Below are 22500 nucleotides of genomic sequence, written 5' to 3'. Positions count from 1 at the left end.
AATTAACTCTGACTTGGCAATTGTACTTATTTAAAAAAAAGAGGTCTATAAGTAAAACACTTAACGCTGAACTCTAAAAACTTGATCCTTAAAGAAGTCCTGTTCCCATGAAGTTGCATGTGCTAAAGGTGTTTGAGCACAAGCATAACCTTAGAGTAAGACAAAAATGTAAAACATCTGCTTCAAAAGAAGATTTATGCACTCGAAGGTGATTTAGTGGAACTCAGATTTATAAATCCTTGGCTTAGAGATATGAAATTCTAAAGGCACCCAGGTGCCTTGGGCAGGTGACTGTCCTTGTAAATGCAGGTGATTCCATATGTGCCCAGGACTAACACCTCCTTCTGCTCATGTCCAGAGCTTCCAGGGTGTGAGTAATGGACCTCAGGGCTGAATGCAGGATTTGGGAGCTCAGCCAGATGCATAATAAATATTGCAAGATTCTGGTCTTACATGAGTGCTGTATTGGATGTAGGTAGAAGTGCTTTGTTTAATCAGGACTGTGGCACTCTAGGAAATTCTGGAGTGATCATATCTGTAATTCATTTTGCTTCTGTTCAGCATTTGTGAGTCCTGTATATTAGCCAATTGTGAAATATTTGGAAAACACATCATTGAAAGTAAGATTTCACATTTGTATTTTCCCCTAAGTGTATTTAACTGTTAATGAAAGCCATGGGACTGAAAGCTGTTGAGACAGAAATCTTATTCAGGAGACTGGAGCTGTAGTGCTCTCTGACTCATTTGATCCTCCCATGTCTCCTTTGGGATTCAACCGTTTTTAAAAGGAATTACAGATAGCAGTAGAAGAATAGCTTTGTCACTGACTATTCATTCCATGGTGTTTCAACATAGGGCACAGATTAATGTAATTTATAGTGCTGAATTTTGTTTTCTGGACATCTGTTCAATATACCCCAACTCCTCCTCTAAAAGACTCTGAGGAGCCATCATTTGGTAGCAGCTAGAAAGCATTGGGCTGGATATTCACTGGTGACTTGGAGGTATAACTCTTTATGCATTGGATCTCCAGTGCCCTGAGCTATCCAATTGTCTGTGTCAAATAACCCCAATGTGCCTTGTGTCAAATATTACTGATGTCACTATTGACATTGTGTCAGAAAATGTCATACCTAATGTCTGTCACTGAAGAATGGTGGCAGAGTCAAAATTTGACAAAAAACACTTAAGGACAGATAATGGATGTAATGTGGATCTTTCTCGTTCCCCTAACAGGGAACCAAGAAAATTGTGAGTGTCTGTTCAAATTTTCTTATGCTGCGCACATTGCATGTTGTACATTTCTAGCTGCAGAGATTTTAGATTTGAACTTCTTCAAAATATCAGTAAACAGGGGAAATTATTAAAAACAAGCTTAAAGTGACCCCAGTTAGCAGGCACAGCTGCAGCTGGTGACCAGCTCCAGGTTGGTCCAAGGCAGGAGATGGCTTCAAATCCACAAGTGCAGTGAGGCCAGAGACACTGGACCATGAGAATCACAGAGGAGAAAACAGATTTGGTGACTCTCATTATACTTTCCTATATTATATATATAATTTATATTATTTTAAAGTGTTAAAGCTTTTTAAAATTTGAAGGTCATGATCACATCTTAAGTGATATTCATTGGTTTTGAGAGAAGGTGTTATTCCTATGGTCACTTTCCTTAAACTTTTCTAAATGGCTTTATGAGGCTAATTCTGGATCTTCTTATAGTGTTCTAAAACTTTAAGGGTAGGATCTCTTGCCTGTGTGGATGTAGCCAAAAAAATACTTTAAACTGTGTCCAAAGAGAGACATTTTCAAGCGCTTTTGCTTATGGGAGTTATGGGATAATTTAAAATACCCTGATGCTGATTTGTAGGTTTTTAGGGTTTTTTTAGGAGTTGAATATTTTGGTTTTAATTAGTAATATCTCTTGTGTCTGTCTGGCTCATGGAATCAAGGTCTGCATCCCTTCAGAGGCAGCATCAGGGAGTTCTGCTGTTCTCAGATTGGACTGTGAGCAGCAGCATCTGGCAAGAGTTTGGCTTTGAGCAGACAACTATAGTTATTCGAAACTACTCCTGTTTAGTAGTAGTAGTAATAAAAATAAAATTATAGTGGACTGTAAAGCAACATTCTCCTCTGCTCCTAAGCAACTGCCTTCAGTTTTCTGAAGCAGATGCCTCGTGTTGCCCTGAAAGCCTCTGGGCTCGCGTGAAGGAATGTCTGCCTGTGCTGCCCAGGCAGTTGGTGTGATTTGTTAGAGCCACGAGGTCAAATCTTGCCAAGCAGTAGAGAAATGCTGAGAGACAGAGCTTGATGTAGCCATCAGAAGGCTGACATGTCGTGAGCTGCTTTGGTTTTGCAGAGCTTTTCAGGGAGGGAAGGAGTGGGATGCAGACAGTAAACATGCTGATGTCTGGGTCAACACACAGAATCAAACACTGCTGGGCTGCTCTGTGTGTGAGCACCTGCCCTGTGCCCCACCTGGGCTGGCTGCTGCTCACAACCCCAGGGCACTGGCACTGTGAATCGCCTGCTGCTGGAGCCATGTGTGGGTGCTAAGACATAATTATTATTTTTTAAAGAGCTCTGAATTTTGAATCCATATTGAAATTATGTTTCTGGAACATCTTTGCCTAAAACAAAATAAAATATAGAAAATATAATGCTCTCAGATCATGAATAAAAGCTGGGCTGCAGGAAGAGTAAAATCCTTCAGTAGAAATACTCAGGAAGGTAACAAGAATATAGAAGCAAAGCATTTGCCTAATTATCAGCATAACTGGATGAAACAAACAAGGAATAAATCACTTTTTTGCCTTCATTATGTTAAATTAAAAAATCCAGTCGTGGGCATTTACCTCTGAAATATACAGTATTTTCAACTTCAGAGCTGCCAACATTTCTCAAATAAGTGAAATGGCTCAGGTGATATTTAAGATGATTCGGTGTGATGATGAATAGCTCATTTACCATCTTACATTTAAACTCAGATCACACTGAAATGTGTGTTTGAAAGTCTGGATGAGTACATCTGGACTCACAGGCAGGTTGTCTTCAAAAAAGCAAACAAGAATCTTCCAAAGTTTTTATGGGAGCTTTCATTATACAGATCCTGTCCCTGAAAGACTCCTTCCCACTTACAGCCCTTCATTGCTATGAGTGTCCCCTGGTCCCTTATCACAAGAGACCTCATCTGTTAGGGCCTTAAAATAGGTTTATTTTGAATTAATAAGTAACATAGGAACTTTTCCTGATGCAGTCTTGACATCAAAAGTGATAAGCAGAGGAGACAAAGGTTAGTGCTCAGCTCTACCTCTGTAGATCTTGGTCCAATCTGAGTAGCGGGATGGAACTAAAACGAAAGAGTTTTCATCCTTTACAAATTCCATCCTTTACCAATTCCATTAAAAAGTTTTGTTTCGATGGCCAAAATTGCTAAAGCTGTTCTGTTTGAATAAATAATATGTACTTTGAGATTCCTGGACTCTTTTCCTTTTGACTCTCAGATGCAATGATGAAGTTGTAGGCTAAATGCTTTCTTCAATTAAAAAGGGAAAAGGACAACAAAAGGGTAACTCCAGCAGGAGTGGGTGAATAACGTGCTCTACCAGAATAACTGAGCCTGATGTTCAGGATATTCACTTATCATGTGTGAAGTTAAATCCCTGAACTACCTTTTCAGAGCCAGGCATGAATGTAAGGCTCTCCCATTCAAGAGGAATTTCTTTATTTCATCCCCCTACAAGGTTCCTGTGGGTCCTTTGTTTTCCTTTTTCTTTTTTTTCCCTGACCACTACTTATATGAAATCCTGGTAATGCTTATTTGTAGGGCCTGCTGCATCTGCCTGCTCTCTCTGTAGCAAAGGCATGAATTCTGAATTTGTAGTAATTCTAAAAACATTAATTCCCATAAAAATAGTTAATAGCCGGACTTCATGTTTGACAAAACACTTAGCATGGTCAACTAAGATGGTTAAGTTTGTTTAATACACAAATATAGTATGTTTTTATCCATTTAGTTTAAAATTCTCTTCCTCCTATTTAGTAGTTTGCTAATGAGAATACCTGTATAACAGTAATACTTTAATGGTATTTACTAACATAAATATTTGCTTTCTAGAAGCAATGTTACACAAAATTCCTCAACTGCAGTCTAAGCAACTGCTGGAATGTTTGAGGTAAGAAACCTGACCTTTGGGGAGGATCAACATCAGGAAAACAGAGTTTCCACTGTTTGTGACTTGTGTCCATAGTGAAGGGGCTTGGAATGGCAGGAAGGTGACTGACACAGGCTGTGTCACTGCTGAACCCCAAAGGAAAGGTCTTGTCCTTATAATGATATTGGTAACATTTTGTATGAATTTCAGCATATCGTACACTCAAAACAGTCAGTTTGTCAAGGTCCTTTAGCTACAGATAAAGGAAAATGAATAGAGACATTAATTTATACTAAATGTTAGCAATTGCAAAAATCTGCATGGAAAAGAAGAATTTTGACTCAGCTGCTGCTGAAATTGCATTAGCTGGAGCTTATAGCAGAACAAAAATGTCTTCTTTGAGGCATCCTCTTTACCACATGCATTCTGCTCCATCTCCCTCAAACCATTTAGCTGCCAGCCATTATTGTCAAGTGTTGCACTCAGCATGCCCATAACGTGGTGCCCAGGTGGCTGCAGCTGGAGCTGCAGTGACAGTCCTGGTGTGCAGGCTGGGCAGCTCTGCCTGGGGCACAGCCAGGCAGGGATGGACACGGCAAGGGTGAAGTTTCTTCAGCCCTTTCTCCTCTGGAGGCCTGTCCAGGCGGTAGGTGAACATACAGGAGCTTTCTAAAACCCTGCCACAGGTTTATTCTTGGAAATGCAGGAGTTTTGTGTATTCAGGTGAGTGTTGATGTGAGACTTGGGCAGGAACAGTCAGCTGGTAACATTTTTCCAGGGTGGGCTTACAGTTGAGATCTGGAATGGAGATACACTTTATTCATGATGCCACTTCTCTTACTCTATTATTTTTTTAAAGGATTTCTTTGCAAAGGGTCTTCTACTCTTTTTTCCTTCCTTAGCAAAGTACTCCTACTTAGCTTATTTATTTTTCAGCTTTAAAACATCAGCATTTTATAGATCTGAATTTCACAATGTGAGGATGATTGCTACGTACAATTTGCAAAATTGTGATTAACCAGCCCCTGTTTCGAGTCAGTTCTCCCTAATTCACAAAAGGCTTCCAAGAATAGTCTGCACAAAATTCAGTGTGCAAATTGTAGGGCAGATTTTTAGAGGGCAGTTTAAAGAATGAAGTCCTAAGGGTTTTATCTATATTTATATCTCTTGTTAAACCAAACTCTTATGTAAATGTTACAATCTGTAAATAACAAGCTGAGCCGCTTTCTTAAAGGAAAGATTGCATCCACATTTTTTGAGATTTGGCAAAATTATTAACTTGCACAATAGACTAATATACAAGTATATTTGGAAGCAACTAACGCTAGCCTGTGTCTTCATCTGTATTTTATGGATATTTAAAGGTTTAAGAATACCTAGACCTTTCATTTTCCTGTAAAAATTGTCTCAGATTGAAAAACACTGCCCTTAGTGATGGCTTGAAAAAAATGGAGATAGCTTTTGTATACTTTTACTTTTTATAGCCATTAATGTTGTAGTAAATCTTGTATTATTGTATACAGTCTAGATTATTCTTCATTCTTTTGCCTTTGGACAGGAAAGAAATTACTGGCTTCCATCAGTGTTATTGGCAATCCCCATATTCTGACATCTGTTCCTTTCTAAACATTTTACCAACCTTGATGAAATGTAGTTTAGTGTTAGAAGCTGACTTGAAGAAGAAATTGGATGATAAAAAAATAACATTGATTAAACACCAGAAGTAATTTACCAATGACTATCAATATTTTGATGGCCATTGCAGTTTATTGCAGAAAAGCTAGACATCTTATAGTAATTTTAATCATATATAAATCTTTGAATTAAACTGCATAAATGAATTCTCATTTTTTAAACAGAAGGATGAGAGACTGATCTTAGTCAATTTTAATCAAACTCTTTGAGATGTAGTCCTGAAAATGTTTGGGGCATATTTTACAGATGCCGTGCAGTGCACAACTCCCCAAATTAAAAATCTCAATTAATATTTTCTAATACCCATTGGAGATGTCATTCCTGATGTTGTCCTTTCCATGGAGCAACATTGGGATTTGCCCACTCTTGACCAGATGCTGGAGTGAGGGGCTGTCCAAGGCAAGGGTGGTGGGTGTCTGCTAAACCACCAGCTTTACTCACACCCCTTTTTATTAACTGTGCTTCATTAAAGTAAAGCAGAGAAATACAAAAGAAGTGAATATTCCCTCTCAGGAGCCAAGCACAGAGCAATTATGGTGTCTCTTCCCCCACTCCATGGGGTGGCGAGCTGCAAGAGGAGCCTTGTGAGAGGCTGTTGAGGGCTGGGGCAAAAGCAGGGGTGCGTGTTTCATTTCCAAGGATTGGAACAAGTTAATTACTCAGTGAAGGAGGAAGTATGAACAATATCTTCTTGGCAAGGGAAGTATGTGGGAAATAAATTGAAAAGGGCTACTACAGAGTGTGTGTTCTGATACTGTGAGACGTAGATGCACAAGAGGATGGGAAGGTGTGATTAGATATTTTCAGGAGCACTTAGCAACAGTCTCAGTGGAGCTGTTGAGATTCATGGGATTTACTGTGGACTAGTAATGTTTGGGAGCAGAATTTGGGCCATGATAAACTTCAAGCCCATGCCCTGTGCGTGGATCCTCCCTGCAAGGAGGAATCTTCTCAGTGAAACTGTAAATGCTTCAGAAGGATGAGGAAGGTGCATTTCTGCAGCTCTGTGTGTCTGTGGACCTGTATCAAAAATGAAATTGCCATTCTTGATGAATTCACTTCATTGCACCAAGATTTTCAAAGGTGGAATTACTCCTCTAGCAAAAGGGTCTTGGAGGACTCCCAGGCTAGTTTTTGATTCCCTTACCTTTGAGAGAAACTTGAACCAAGGAGGGTTCAAGGTAGTTTCTAGGCTGTTTGAAGTGGAGGGGATTTGAGAGATTTGTTTTCTCCATTTTACAGGAAATTTTATATTTGAAGAAAATTTTTTCTAACATACCTCCTTTAGAGGATTCACATTTATTATCAAAACAGTTTTCCTTTAATTCCCAAAAGTCATGTATGGTAGGAGTAACTGAGGAGTCTAAGTTAAAGGGACGTATAAACTGACAATTTTTGGGTTCTAATCCTCTGTGCTAATCATAAAAACAATTCATATGTTTCAGCCAGAGACCTCTCAGCATGTTCTATAAATTCATTCAAAGATGAATGAATTCTCACAGTTCCTTGCTGAGGATATTTAGTAGAGAAACTAAAGATTATAGACAAAATGTCACTTTTTGAAAGTGCATTGTTTTTCTTACAACTGATTTTTTTTTCTTTTGAAATCAGGTTGGATTCAATTGTGCTTATACATATACCTACCAGGAGTGCAGTCTGGTGGTCAGGAGACTGTTCTGGGAAATGGGATGACTCAGGTTCTGTTTCATGTCATTCCTGAGCCCAAGTGTCTCAGAGTTAACATATAAAAACAAAAATAAAACGATTTCTGTGCAAGGCAAAGGAACGGGACTTGGTTCTTCCCTGCTGTAGTGTGTTCCTGTAACCACCAGGAGACGGAGATCTTCACTCTGTCTTCTTCCAACAAACTAAAGTCAACATCTAAAAATTATTTTAATGCAGCTCTGCGAAACAAACTTTTTGAATACATTAAAAAAATTCTATTTAATCCCCACAAAAAAAAAAAAAATAAAAATTAGAGAGACATGAAAGAACATTGCCGTTGTGTGGTCACATTCAGTAACTCTCGTTCAAGGAGGGGAAGGCTCAGTTGTTTGCCTGGTGTCCCACAGCTCAGCAGCAGGAGCCTGGGGCTGCCCCCGAGTGCTGACTACCCAGGGCCGTGTTCAGGCTGGGGGTGCCTGCCCTCCTGTCACACACACGGGGCCTGGTGGCCCTCCCCTACCCTCTCCCAGGCTCCCTTTAACATATGGCCTCAAAGCTGTTGACGTTCACCTGCTCAGATATCTGTACAAACTACGGGTAGGAACTACATAAATATCTAACAGATGCACGCGCTCACCCTGGGATTAATGCATTCTGCACTCGGACCCGTCAGCATCACACCCCTTCACAAAGGCATTTTATTTTTTCACTTGCTCATGTGGTGTACACCTGTGACATGCTGGCAATGCACTTGCTTGCAGTGAGAGAGCCCCTTAGGTTCAAAGCTATCCTTATATCTTTGTTCCTTTATGCGTGAACCTTTTGAGGTTTTCTCTTAGTGTTCAAAAGGCTTGAGCGTGGCATTACATCTTTAAAACCTCTCCTGACCCTTTTTTGAATATGCTGAATATAAAAGCAGAAACAAAGCAAGGAGAACTAGATAAATAGATGCAGGGAGACATCATAAGGAAAAAAAAAAGCTCCTGAGCCTGCCAATATTACTTCATGCCTTTTATTGCAAACCTGTAAACTAACAATAGCCCACCACCTCACACAGCTGGGTGTGTGAATTGAAGGTGTGCTGAATGTGTGGGCTTTCCAAATGTAGCACAATAACAGCAACACCTGTGCTAAACCACTTTGCATTGATTTTGTTTTTTTTACAATATTTGCAGTCCTTCTCTTTTTAGAAGTCTGTATAGGGGGAAAAAAGAGGACTTGCCAGGTTTAGTTTCAGTTTGAAGACTTATCTCTCAAGGTTTGATAGACCTGTTAGAAAACCATGTGGATTTACATGTACAAAACCAAATGTAAGATTGAATCTTAAAACAGAGGAAAAATTGTTCTTCTTGTGGATCCAGCTTGGCTAATGTACATTGGCTTTGGCTAACAGGCTCCTTGCAGCCCAGTCCTGGTTTGGTTGGTAGTTTGGTTTGATTTTTAATTTTTTTTTAACTAAGCAGCCAGTGTTTCAATAGCCAGTTAGAGCAATAAAATGGTTAAGAAAAATACTAATAGTCTGTAAGTGTATATCTTAAGGCACAACACTGATTTAAAATTATTAATATTCAATAATTCATGGTTGTTTAATGAAATGACATATCAAATCAGAAAAAGTAGAAGTGAGAAATTTCTGTAACTTAATTCTCATCACTGCAGAACCATGTAGTTACTATCACTGCTATTATTATCTGGTAAAATAGATTTGGTTTAGTGTTATGTTTAATGTTAAATTTCAGGCATAGAAACAAGATGCTTTTCACTGCCAAAATATTCACTGTAACATTCTGGGCTATGAATCTGAGAATGATAAAGATGGGCACCGTTGTTAAAATCTAAGCATACCTTTTTGGTCACTTTGTCAGCAGTATAAATGGGTCCAAGGGTTGCTCACAGGGCTAGTTAACCTTTTCTCCTTTAACAGCAGCTGAATTTGAGGTTCTTTTTCACCTAAGTACCTACCAATTTATGTCTGTAATTCCTATTAATTCTGAGTCGCTCTTTCTTACACTGTTGTTACTTGAAATGGAAAATATTGGTTACAGTCCAAGAGAAAAATTTATAACCTGTCATTGTAGCCTTGTGCTATTTCAATATCATAATACAAATGCATTCCCTCTTTGTGATAAGTGTATTTTTCCTTTTACTTTCTCATGCGATGTTCAGACCCTTTCCAGACTTACTTTGTCTCTGTGATCCTAGAGATTATAAATGCTCAAGGAGCCTTTAAAGATATTTGTTACCCTTTGAAACAAGGGAAGCAGACTCTCTTGTTCTCTGTCACACTCAGGCTGGGGCTGCAGAAGGCAATTTTTATCTTGTATAGCTAAAAGTTGGGGCTTGTGGTACTTTCCTGTTAGGTCACCTTATAAGCTTGTGGATAATTTCTTACATTTTCTATGGGAAACAGAGCATCCTCCAATGTTAAGGAAGATAGAGAAAGTTTTCTGGGCCCAATCAAATTCCTGTTGATGTGTTTAGTGAGACAGAGATGAGGCTAAGAAACACAGAAGTGCTGCTTGTTTTAGAAGTGAGAAGGAGACCCACTGGAAAAAAATTTCTTTCCAGTAATCAAGGGAAGATGGGAGTCTCACAGCAGTAATGTGGACTCCTCTAATTACCACTTCCAAGTTATTAGCATCTGGAGCCCTTTTTCCCTTTCCTATCTAGCAATTATGGAGTGGGATAGATTAGTGTGTTGCAGAGGATGTAGAGTGGACTAAGTTTCTCTCTGTCGGCACTCAGTTGTTTGCTGAAATTGATACTTTTAGCTGAAGTCCAGGCTTTTTACCTGCCCTTGATCCCAGGCTGTTCTCTTCATAGATAATGTATATTCAAGGACCATGCAAATTGTTTATTTACTTCTCTGCCCCCTGCCCCCACCAGAGAAAAAGAAACACATCTTAAAAAGCCAAAGAAAACCAGTCAGACACATGTTTTGCACATGAAGAATCACGTCTATAGTAAAATGGGATCCATATGTGTGTTTTGGATATGATCATCAATGCTGCGTTTAGCTTTGCCCACATGCCAGGGTCTATAGGCTGCTGCTGAAAGTTCAGAATTTTCTTGCTAAATCACACACAAAATTTGAACTTGAGGTTGCATTAATGTCATAAGTTCATAGTTTTCTGTTGTTTCTTTCCCCATGTATAGTGTCCTTTGTTTATAACTCAAATCCTCTCAAGATTAAACTTTAAAAAGACTCTGTGATTTAATGGACTTAGGATCAGATTCTAACCTCCAGTGTGGAACAAGCCTGACTGTAGCACTCAATAGCAATAAAGGATTGTTTGCAGTTGTGAAGCAATGCCCGCCAAGCATTATTCAGAAAAAAGATGCTGGGACTAATTTTTGCATGGATGAAATATTCAGATGAATGTTAAAAGACTCTGCAACAATAGATGGTGACATACACAAACGGTAAAAGAGAAATTACTATCATTCCAACATAACACTGCACTAATTTTTTTCTTTTCCCCACAACCATAAATATCTTCACTTCAAGTTAGCATATTTCTTTATGTGAAGTCTTTTTCTATCTTGTACATATGTCCTGCAGAAGGATCTGGAGAGAGTGAAAAACTGTCCTGCTTGAAACTGTTTGCAGTTTGAAAATTTATTAAGATAATTGACTTTTCAGTTCATCTTCCAAGTTTTGGACTTGTTCGTGCGTATACATTAATTTTATTCCTTCCTTGCACTTTCCTCGAAATAAGAGCTATCTTGCAAGTTTAAGGTCAGATCTTTGCTGTTGCTCAGGTACTTTGCACTCCTCTGGTAGTGGAAAACATCTGTGACTTCCGTGGCCTCCAGAGGGTTTGAAATGCCTTCTTTAGACAATCCTCAGCAAGTGGCAGCAGTAGCCACAGTACCCCATCCCATTTTTCCCTCTGAGGACATGCTTGGGGCAGAGGGAACAACCTGTGACGCTGTGATTAGTTCCTGCTCTGGCTAAACACAATGAATTGACCAGGGAGCAGTTCTGAAGCTTGTTCTACTGCACACCAAGTTGTTAGTGGGGAATCTGAAAATTATTTTGGAGACTAGTGCTATCACATCTCAGTTATTTTCAGGAGATAGGAAATGAGGTTCAGATTTTAAATATGGAAATATCCTTCCTGTTTCTGCACAGAGTTTAGATGTTTTGGGGCACTAAAGCTGTGTAATATAAACAAACCAAATTTAAAAGTAAGTAATGCTCCAAGCAAAAGAGGTTTCAGGAGGGGAGAGATGTCTTTGTGGAATTAATTTTCTTGATTCTCTATCCTTGTCATCATGGTCTTGATCCTGAAATATATAGCAAGCTGCCTGCTACTAGCACTTCGTTATATAGTAACTTTTCAACCTTCCTTCTGGGGTTAGGTGATCAATTACTTTGTAAAGAAAACAGGGTGTTATTTCAAAAGCTGTGTTTTATTTTCTTTTATAATTATCTCCACATCAGTCTTTAATCTGGACTCTTGAATTGGCCACATATGCACACAGACTTGCATGTAAAAGAGCTGTGACAGCAGACATGTGATGCTTCCATACCATAATTATTCTCTGTATCAGGCTCCCAGTCCTTGAGAGATCTGAAAAATCTACAAGAAAGCTGGTTTGAGTGTACCTGTGGGAGTAAGAACTCAGCTCAGATTTTTATGTCATTGATAAATAGATTTCTTTAAAAGGAAAGGAAGTGCCTTTAACTTCTTATTGTCTTAGCTTTGTATTGGAGAGCAGTTTCTTAAAACAGTAGACCCACAGAAGCAATGGCATCAGCTGGAAATCTGGTCCATGTGAGTGTTTTCGTGAGTTGTTCTTGCATCTTCCCCTCAATGTTCTTGTTAAGTTTTGTGGTTTAACAATCATCTCTCAAATTCTTCTATGGAATGTATATTCTCCTCATCTGTTGCATAAGAAATCCATATGAAGATAAGAGGGTTTTGATTTTTTCAAAGGGGAAATGGTTAAGCTGATTTTACTGAAGTGCTATTGCTTGCTGAAAGTACATGTATGAAATACATAGAAATAGCTTCATTTCCTATCAGGTGACCTGAATATCTTATCTATAAACATGTTATTTAAGAAACATATACATATTTTCATATCTAAGTTGATATTTTAAAAACTTTTTTTGACTCCCTAAGAAATCCATACTTTAATGCCTTAAGTAATAATCTTTTCAGCAACAGAAGATCCCAGGGAGTTTCATGGGACTGAGCAGTATGTCAGGACTAGAACTGTAAAATGCACTTGAAAATAAGGCTAAAGGAGATCAATCCAGGTAGCTTTTCACTTGGCCAAAAGAGAAAACATTTTGGCTGCTCAACAGCCAGATCTCATGAGAGCCTCAGGTGGGAGTTCCATTGGTTCTGATGAGGATGTGCCTCCTTGCAACGGCATAAATACACAGAGATTCCTTTAGAAAAACATACACCAGTGCTTGCATGAGCTCCCACGTGAAACCTTGGTTTCACACCCTCCTGGAGAGGGAAACTGCCCCGTTGTGACCCTGCAGGAGCCCCCTGGCAGGTCACAGAGCCCCGCAGTTGTGCCGTGCAGCCCCGGCGCTGCCGAGGCCGACTGGAGCCGTCGCAGGCCGACATCAGCAAATCAGTGGCTAATAAAGACAGGCAGCAACAGCAGCAGCAGTGTTGGCCTTCTCCACAGCAGGGTACCACAGATGTTTCAGATAACAAAGTGAGCTTCGCTGACAGAACATGTGTGTAATATATAAAATAATGGGAACCGAAAGAGGGGGGGAAAAAGAGGCCACTCCAATCCACCCATGTAAAAATGTTTTTTATTTATAAGTGAGCAGCTGAATACGAATGTTGTCTGCTCCCATGGAAGTAAAAAATAGCAGGCTGATGTGGATGAGAGACTTCACATGGTTTCCAGCAAAATAGACAGTGCATTGAAATCTTTTTCTTGTCCCCAGACCTACAGCTGGGGCAAATCCATGCAATTTTATTTTCTAGTGATTTTACTTTTTTACCTCCTCTGATGATATGTCTGTGCTGTGACTGGGGAGGATCATGGCCAAAGTTTCCTGTGTAACACTGAGCAATGCTGGAAAGTTTTTGGACAGGACCAACTTTACCAAATAGTTGCTACACTGAGGATTTTTGCAGGGTGGACCTGGAATATGCACTGATGATCCAAAAGTACCTGGAAAAAAAATCCCAAGAGCAGCTCTCAAGTACAATAATTAGCTGTGAACTGGAAGAATTACAGCAGAAATCCCTGTTTTTATGATATAATAGGCTTACCCTCTACTGTTCAAGTGTCCCAAAGTAATAGGATCAACCTCATAGCTGAGGAAACCTTGGGTGAAGGAGACTTTCACAGGTCTTTTCTGCAGTGGTCCCAAGGGCATGAACAAGGAGCATGAGTGGGGCGCCCTAGAGATTGCAGGGTCACCCAGTGCTGGTGGTTGGTGAGAGGTCCCGCTGTGTAAGGGCCCCATGTTGACTCTGTGTGTGCCCTGCTGAATTAAAGCCTGCAAACAGGCCAGGAATATCACCTGGGATGCCTGTTTGTGCCCCTCCATGCCTTCTCCATGTCTGTTCTGCATGGCCAGCGCTCAAACAACGCGAGCGAGAGCTGCCCAGAGGGGTGCAACTTGTCAGCCTGCTTTTGAAGGGTAACAGACAATGGGATTCTGCAGGGTGGAACAGGAAGCTCCTATCAGAGGCTAATAAATGTTTCCTTGTAAAATGGGGAGATGCTTATGTGAGTCCAGATATAAAGTGAAAGTGAGACAGCCCTCAGAGGAATTACTGAGGTAATAAATGTACTTACTAGGGCAGTGTGTGCCAGAGCAAGACAGAAATGGGCTAAGACCAGAAGAAAATTAGAACCTCAAGTGCAAGCTGAAGCTTGGTGGTCAGATAAAATCCAACCCTTTCCTCTGAGAAAAGTGTCTGCCCTGACTTGATTATCTGGGATTGGTGTGGCCGATGAGAACAACAGTGTAGAATTTCTGCCATGTGTCCTGCTTTAAGCAGTAAGACATGAACACAGAATATGGTAACCAGCTGAAAGAGGATTTGGCTCTCAGCATATGCATATTTTATGTACAGATTGTGCTGTTGCAACTCCAGCACCTCAATGGGTCAGAGGCTGTTCGTGTGTCGGATTATTGCTGCATGTGGCTAAAATCCTCTGAGGCTGCCAGTGGGATCTGAGCTTTGGCCCAGCACAGTGCCCCTCTGCTTGTGCAGGGTGGGGTTATCTCACCTGTGAGAGGTGGGAGCATACAACTCACTGTAAAATCAACATGAACTCAGAGGTGTAAGATCTACAGTAGATGTTTCTGTGGCTGAAGTGTAACTAGATGTTAAGCAAATTGCTCTAAAAATCTTGTGGCTATGTATGTATTTAGCAAGGTTTATAATTTTAGTGTTTCTCTAAAGCCAGGTATGTAAAAGCAGGACTTCTATAATGTATTCCTTAACTGAAGAAAGTAAAAAAAAAAAATCCTGTTTTTTTTTTTTTTTTTATTAAATTAAAGTATTTTTTCCTTCTCTGAGCAGCACCTTATAAGTGAGATTCACCTTGAACATGTCAAGGTCAGAATTCAAGACACAGAATATGCTCATGAAGCTGCCCAACAAGATACCTTTATTCAGCCAAATTAGAAAACTTGTGTGTAACCCAAAAGATCAGAATAGAGTCCTTATTGAGCAAGGTTAGGAGGGATAGAAACAATCGGCTTATATAGAGTATTTTTACTTCATAGGAATGTGGTTCTGATTGCTGAAAATGTATCCTTTGCATGAAGTACAAGCATAATCCTATGCCTACTTTGCCCTTTGAGTAAAAGTATGCTTAATAGCAATTTCAGGGGGAAAAAAATCTATTTAAAGCCTGTTGAGCAGAATATCCACTTATAGAGGGAAGCTATAAGTGAATAATGTTAATGGAGTTCTGTTTTGTAAAATGCATAGGACAACTAATAGAATCAAGCTCCTATAACAGTGAATGATTGAATTACATTTAAGAGAGTACCTAATTTATGACCTTTAAAGATAGTTTTATAGCTGTCTGTTTTTGTCAATCCTAGACCACCTTCATACAAAAGTTTTTAGAAATCTCATCTCTCACTTTATATTATGGTCAGAGGACCTTTTGTGCTATTGTATGTCAGTAGTTGCATTAAAACATTTAAGTAGGCCAATTACTGAAAAGGAAAAAAAAAATGCTTTCTGGAGAAAATTATTATACCTGTTTATAGGAGAAGTTCTTAATCTGGGAATAACTTTTGAACAATAGGAAAGAAGAATGACCTGACCCAGGATCTCCTCAGAAAAAGAAATTATGCCCTATAAATACCAATTATTGAGTGTTCTTCCCTCCAAAGAGTGGATTTTTGTAAAGTAGAAGTTTGTGCACAACTTCTGCCAATCACTGAGATATTATGAACAGAAATGTGAAGTTCTATACTCGTCTTTTTTCCCCCCATTTATTTTTGCAGCATGTGGTTGTTTTTTTGGTGTGAAACTGTGATTCAGTGTTATTTTGCACAAAGGAAACACTCAAATTTGCTGCACACTTGATTAAAACTGTTTGTACTTTTATCAGTTTTAAAGAGGCTGCTCTTGCAGTCATTTGATGCTGGTTTTACCTTGCTCTGTTCAGGAAAGTCAAGTGAATTTGAGAGCCCTTCCACGTAGCATTGGAATTTATACAGAGATTCTGTGTGGGAATACCCTTCCCTAACTCTCTGCTAAGTTTTACATCATTCCTTAAAGCATTCTACAATTTTGTTAGCTTTTGTGCCGGAGGGTTCTGCCTGCTGTGGTGTCATTGATTGCTCGTCCTAAAAGAAGGCAGAGAACAAAGGTGGAATAAGCTGCTAATCTTCTGGATCAGCCAGATGTCATTCAGCGGTATATGGGAATTTAAGGCACAGATCCTTAAGGAAAAGGGCACAGAGAGGGGCTGCGAGGCTGCCAGAAGCAGCTCCTTCCTTGTGGCACCCCACTTGCCAGAGCACTGCTGTGTCATGCTGCCTTAAATGTGGCTTTTGCCTGCTGGGTGCAATGGAGCTCTCTGGGGAGCATCACATTTCCAGAGATCTACAAATGGAATTGGCTACTTTAAGAATGTGATCATCTGATTAATTTTTTTTTTTTTTTTGAAGATCAGTTTAGCAAGGAGGACCCTAGCACTTTATAGGTCTTGCTTGTTCGCTGCAAAAGCTCTGTGCTGCAGCTCTGAGTTCCCATTGAGGTAATCTCAAAATTCTTACTGCTGCAGAATCAGAGCCAAAATGGCTGGACTGCATGTGCACAGCAAGGACCAGACTAGAAAAAGGCTGTGAAATTTCTGTGGCTGATCATACTTATGGTTCTGTCCTTTACAACGTAAAGTAAAAAATGTATTGTTTTACACAGAAGCTCCATTATAGGTCAGGCCTTTTCCTAACTAGCCAATTGAGAGTGGCCCCACTTGACTCCCAACACAATTTACTCTGACCATTAGTTAAGGGCTGTTTCTGCTCTGTCTGTGGTGTTCCCAGCTCCATATGGTGGTAGCTTAAGGCTGATCTAAGAGTAAACAAGAAGTGCAGGGTTTTGGTCACACAAAGGTGTGGGACTCAGTTTATAAAATTAAAGAAGAGATTAAATGCAGGGGAAATACTCTGTTTCTCATCAGATATGCCAGGAATTGGAGGTTAGGTCTCACCTCTTTTTGTCATGCTTGTTGGTCCATTATTTCAAAGTAAAACTCTCCTTTGGAGGTATTTTTTGTTATTTTATTGATGCTTTTCTGAAAATGAAGTTCCTGCACTATGCTGTATGTTCAGTATTCACAACAAGGAGAGATTCTGGCTTTGCCCCAAACTGCTGACAGTCTCAATACTTTTACAGCAAGCATCTCTGGAGCACTGAGGAAGATTTTTGGAGGATGAGAGGGAATGTCAAGCTAAAGTACTGTAAATAATTTATAGACCTCAGATAATTGTCCTGTGACAGCTCCCAGTGCTTCCAGTTTCTTCCTACCACCCCTATTTTCAGCTATCAGTTATAGAATCTTGACTTAATATTGCTAATTGCATAGTAAACAGAACAATATTGTTTGCCCCAAGACAGATTACCATTTCTCATTACAGAATTCACATAGACCACAAATCATTGATACCATCTCCACCAGTTATAATAAAGTTTATCTTCAATCTGATAAAAAGCATGTACTGAATAATAACTGTTGCTCTTATTGTAAGTGGTTTAAAAACATGCTTTTTAAAAAGCTGGGTAGTTCACTGAAGTTGCAATTCTGCATTTGCCCTAGCCAAGAGAGGTGAGAGTTGGGGACAAAAGTGGTCAGATTTCCAAGCCTGACTGCGGGTGCAGTGTGTGTGGTGGCACTTGACAGCTGATGAACCTCTTACTGTTATCACAGTCAGCTAAACACAGTCAGTCCCACTTTCCCTGCATTTATCTGTATTTGTACTTGAACCCATTGTTCAGTGCGTTATGGATTTGCATCTTTAGCTTATTCACAGAGAATTAAAGTGCACTGGATGTTGTAAGAAGGTTTATCTCTTCAGTTCAAATTCTAGAGATCCTCGTTGGTCTGCAGGTTTCTGCCTCAGTCCTGAGATGAGCACTTGCACCTGCAGCAGTGCAAGGACAGGCACTAAATCCTCAAGGAAAACTGCCTGAAAAAACAGGTTCATTTTACTGATGTCCCACCACTGCTTATGCACATGCATAGATGAAGAAGAAATAATTTAGTATGACACAAACCACCAAAATCCATAAAGGGAATACCATGGCAGGAATATGGATACTGCAGTATTTTCCAGTTTTCTTACAAAGGTGGAAATCTTCCAGTAGTGCATTTCAATCTGCCCTGGTGAATTTAGACACTCCTTAGGGAGGTTAATCTTTTAGCCCTGCATGTTTTTATGTCATATATACTGAGATGGAAGCAATTGCATCATTGTGTGTCATTTTGAACAAGACTGGCCCAAATGTTAACTGTCACAGTTAACTTTGCATTTTGCTACTTCCTTTCATTGAGATGAGGCTCAGCCAGCAAGTTCAGCTCTAAATACAAACTTCCTCAAAGCCTAGCTCTGCTCCTGAACCAGGGAAATGCTAGTTTGGTGAGAAATCCTAAAATCTGGAGCCAGTTTTAAAGTTCAGTGATTTCATAAAACAACTGAAAATATTGTGCAAGTCCATCAGGGTTTGGACCAGGGTGTGTGAAGTTGTGATTGAATCAGGTTCTGGTGTAATTCTGTGGGGAAGCAGGGATTCAGAAGGATTCTTTCAGAGTTGAACCCCAAACTCATTAAAATATTACAATAAAGTAATTAATGCACATGGCCACTAGACACTCTTAAAATGTAAATTTCACAGCTGTAAGAAATTAGATTTGTTTAAAAATAACAGAAGGCTCAAGTACAAATTATGGAGTAAAAGCCTATAAAATTTCAAACTTGGTTTTAAGGCACAGGCTTTTTTTTTTTTTTTTTTTTACTAGCTCATTTACTTCAGCACTAGTGTTCAGAAACTGAATTCCTTGTCTGCCTTTTGCCTCTGATGTTGTAGTTAGGCACCAGTGTAGAGTTGAAGAGTTATAGGGCTTTCTTATCAGAAGGTTGGACTTGAGAACAAGGCAACATTTGCAAGGTTCCTGTGCCCCATCTGAAGCCCATCTTTGTTCAGGGGGTGCAGGCAGAGGTTCCCTGAGTGCCTGTGTGAGCTGTTTGCACAGCTGGGAGGACAGGTAGGAACAGTTGTTGGAAATGCTGCTTTTTCACTGCACGTGTGTTTTGGCTGGCATGAGCAGAACTTGACCTCTAGGAACTGCTCAAAGTGGTGAATGCCCTCAAATCATTCTGGGCCACGGAGGACAAGAAAATTAAAGTGGCTTTGAGGTTCAGAAGCAATGGAGCCAACTGCCTTTTTCAAGAGATGTAACGTGTCTTTTCAGTGCAGAGTTCTTATTCCAGATTCTCCAGCCCTTTCTCACCCATTGGTGTTTACAAACATGGGCCTGACTGTGATGCAAGAAAAGACTTTGACTAGCAAACGTCCAGCAGTGTATTTCAGTCGGTTTCCATTTGAAGCAATGCTGAAATACAGGGCTCCACCATGGCCTCTTGGCACACCAGCTTCAGCAGAGTACTGAAATGGCTGAAGGAAGGAATTCCAGTCAGAATATGTTCCAGATGAATCCTGTTGGAGATCCATTTCTAAATATATGCTACGTGCCTAACTATTAAAAAGTTCAGATTATGACCCCTCTAATGTTATTTTAATGCTAGTTTTTAAAATGTAATTATAAATCAAATTGCATTTGAGATCTGAAGCTGACAGTAGTGAGCTGGAACACTCTAAGAGCTGCTTTAAAAATAACCCCTCTTAAACTTTATTACTGGTTTCAGAAAGGGAAGTGCAAGTGGACAGGCCAGATTCATGCCTGCTGCTCCCATCAGCAGACAGGACAACTTGCTAAGTGCCAGTTGTGTTCTGGTTTACAGAGACACAGCATGGGAGCTTTCATCTTTATCTGGAGATTGCATTTTCAAACTCTGAATATCTCTCTGGGAGCTTAAGTAGAAGACACGAGCTCATTTAAATCATGTTTCCTCCTTTCTTTTCTCATTCTTTACCATAGTGAATTTCCCCTGAAAATTAAGACTTCTAAAACCTGCACAGGAACCCAAAAGTTGAGAAAAGCAGGACATTTGGCAAGTGTAAAATTTTGGGGCAACACAAAGCAATTGCAGGGAAGAAATGCACTCAGTCACTTTTGTGCTGGTCAATGGTATCTGTATGAACGTAGTTTAAAAAAGGGCTGGAAAAGATACCAGAAGGACAGAGCTGAAAGTCTGTAAGCATTCAGCAGGGTTGAAATGTTCTGTTCAAATAATGGCTATAATGATTTTGGTAACTCCATATTTCTTTTTCCCCCCTTTTAGTAAATGTAAATGTTTGCATTAGATACTCCTGTAACTCGCCTAAAAATTAACTAATCCACAAAGAGTGCATTAGAAACTATAGGCTTTGAATTTCCATTTATATAGGTGTAGTTTAAGGGGGAGGAAGGGAGGGAAGAATAACTGGGTAGGTAGATCTGAACAAACAAGTCACAGTGACTCCTTAGGTACATTATGGATTTTTTCTTTTCTTGTGAATGTGGAAAGTATTTATTCAGTAGTTACTTACAGAACTCTTCAGTGAATAATGCATTTTAAAAATCTTTATTTGTAGAGTTTTTTGTTTCGATTATTTATAAATTTATAGTCATAGCTGGTTACCTAAATCATGTTATTTCTTCTGTTCCCTGATTGCATGACTTGCGTATTTGCTTGATTCAATACACAATGTAAATTTTGAACGTTACAGCTGAACATACATCTCAGAATTTTTGTTTGGTTGCTCAGTTACATAAATCAGCCAGTTAGAAGAGGGAGGGGATGTACCACATGATCTACTTAAGCAGCTAATACTTTAAAATTTTGAGATTATATATCTAGAAGTATACATTTTGACCACAGTATGTAGATTATATAAATTGAGTGGTATTATTTCTATTCCCTGATTAAAGGTTGATGCTGTTACATCTACAGAATGAATGTCAATTCAAACTTCAATTTGAAATTTGAAGTCAATGAATATTTAAGCATTCATTCTAGATGTTGACTGTGAAGACATGCTAATATTGGTACAGCACATATGCTCCAAATTTTGCAGACAGACAAAAACAGAAAGCAGTTACGTGTTTCTAATGCTGTTAACTCAAAATTTTACTTTGAATTACAATGTTTTATAATATTTACTCAGATCTCATTTTTACCCTTTTTTGCAGATGGAGAAACCAAGGCAAAGAGGTTAAAGGATCTCTCCTGAGCCCCAGAGTGTGTTGATGTCTGTCCCCTCTCCCTAGACATGTGCACAGACTACTAGACTTCTCTGCTCTGGCTGCAGGTAAGACATAGTCTACATACAATGGGATCAGTTCTTGAATTGACTTGAATAATTCCCAGAAAGGTGGGCGAATCTCAAATAACTAAGTGTAACATATATAAATATACCTTTATTCTGGTTGAATCCCTGGAAATCACATCAAACAGACTATTTTCTGTTGCAGACATAGAAAAATCATGGATGCAATGGGTTACATAATAGCTAAAATGTGTCTGTGCCTTTGACAAACATCCTTTTTCCTGATAGTTGTTAAACAGCTGGTGTGGTGGGTCATTTTTTTCTTTTCCATCCTCAAAAAATACTCTTTAAGGGAAGGACACTTAATACTTGTGACTTGAGATGTTTTATATTGGACTGACTGGTGGCAGATGAGAATATGGACATGAAGGAGTATGTTTAGCCTTTGAAGTGTGTAGGTTGTGTTTGCTCTGGAGTTGCTGCCACCCTTGCAGAGGTTGTCCTTTGGAAGGCACACTGTGCTGGCTCTCCAGTTTCTTAGAAAGCTTTTTGGCATCTGAGCAAGCCAGTTCAAAGCTTGCAGGAAGTGCAATGCCCCAGAGACTGCAGTGCAGACATACACAAGGATTTCACTTCATAGCATTGAAAGTAAGACCTTTCTAATGGTGGCTAATATTTGCATGAGTAAGGATTACCAGATTTAATCCTGTGTGAGTACAGAACCCTAAAAGGAGGTCCTAGACTGGAATGGAAAGGGCACTGGTGCAGTTCTGGGACAAAGTACTGCATCTTTTAGTAGGGCTTTGATCCTGTCACTTGTTCTCAGAAATTAACTGCCTTTCGTGTAGGGGTAATGGTAAGTTTACCCATGAATTTATCTGGATCCATTTAGGAAGTGTCATCAAAGCTGTGTGCCAGATCTCTATGTGGTGTAGGAGTCACACCAGGGGGTAGAGACAGAGTCCCTCAGTGTGATGACAGATTGCTTTTCTTGCTTGCTTTTCTTCCCCTACACATGGAGTAGAAGATGGAGAATTCGTAGACCAGTAGACAGTAAAAATATTGTTGCCTTTGAAGGGTTTATTTTCTGACTCTTT

General features: G+C 39.5%; 1 protein-coding gene across 8 annotated transcripts in view; it reads left to right on the top strand.

The window, feature by feature from the left end:
* Positions 1 to 22500, top strand: part of ZNF536 (zinc finger protein 536) — a 344528-nt gene that overhangs the window by 80131 nt on the left and 241897 nt on the right. For all 8 annotated transcript variants that reach the window (XM_058034044.1, XM_058034045.1, XM_058034047.1 and 5 more), the window contains one exon: positions 21327 to 21445. The gene's annotated coding sequence lies outside the window, so the exon portion shown is untranslated. The remainder of the gene's footprint in view (positions 1 to 21326; positions 21446 to 22500) is intronic.

Source organism: Melospiza georgiana, chromosome 14, assembly GCF_028018845.1.
Source record: "Melospiza georgiana isolate bMelGeo1 chromosome 14, bMelGeo1.pri, whole genome shotgun sequence".
Taxonomy (NCBI): Eukaryota; Metazoa; Chordata; class Aves; order Passeriformes; family Passerellidae; genus Melospiza; species Melospiza georgiana.
Note: the sequence above shows the minus strand (reverse complement) of the source record. Positions and strands in the feature narration are given on the sequence as shown.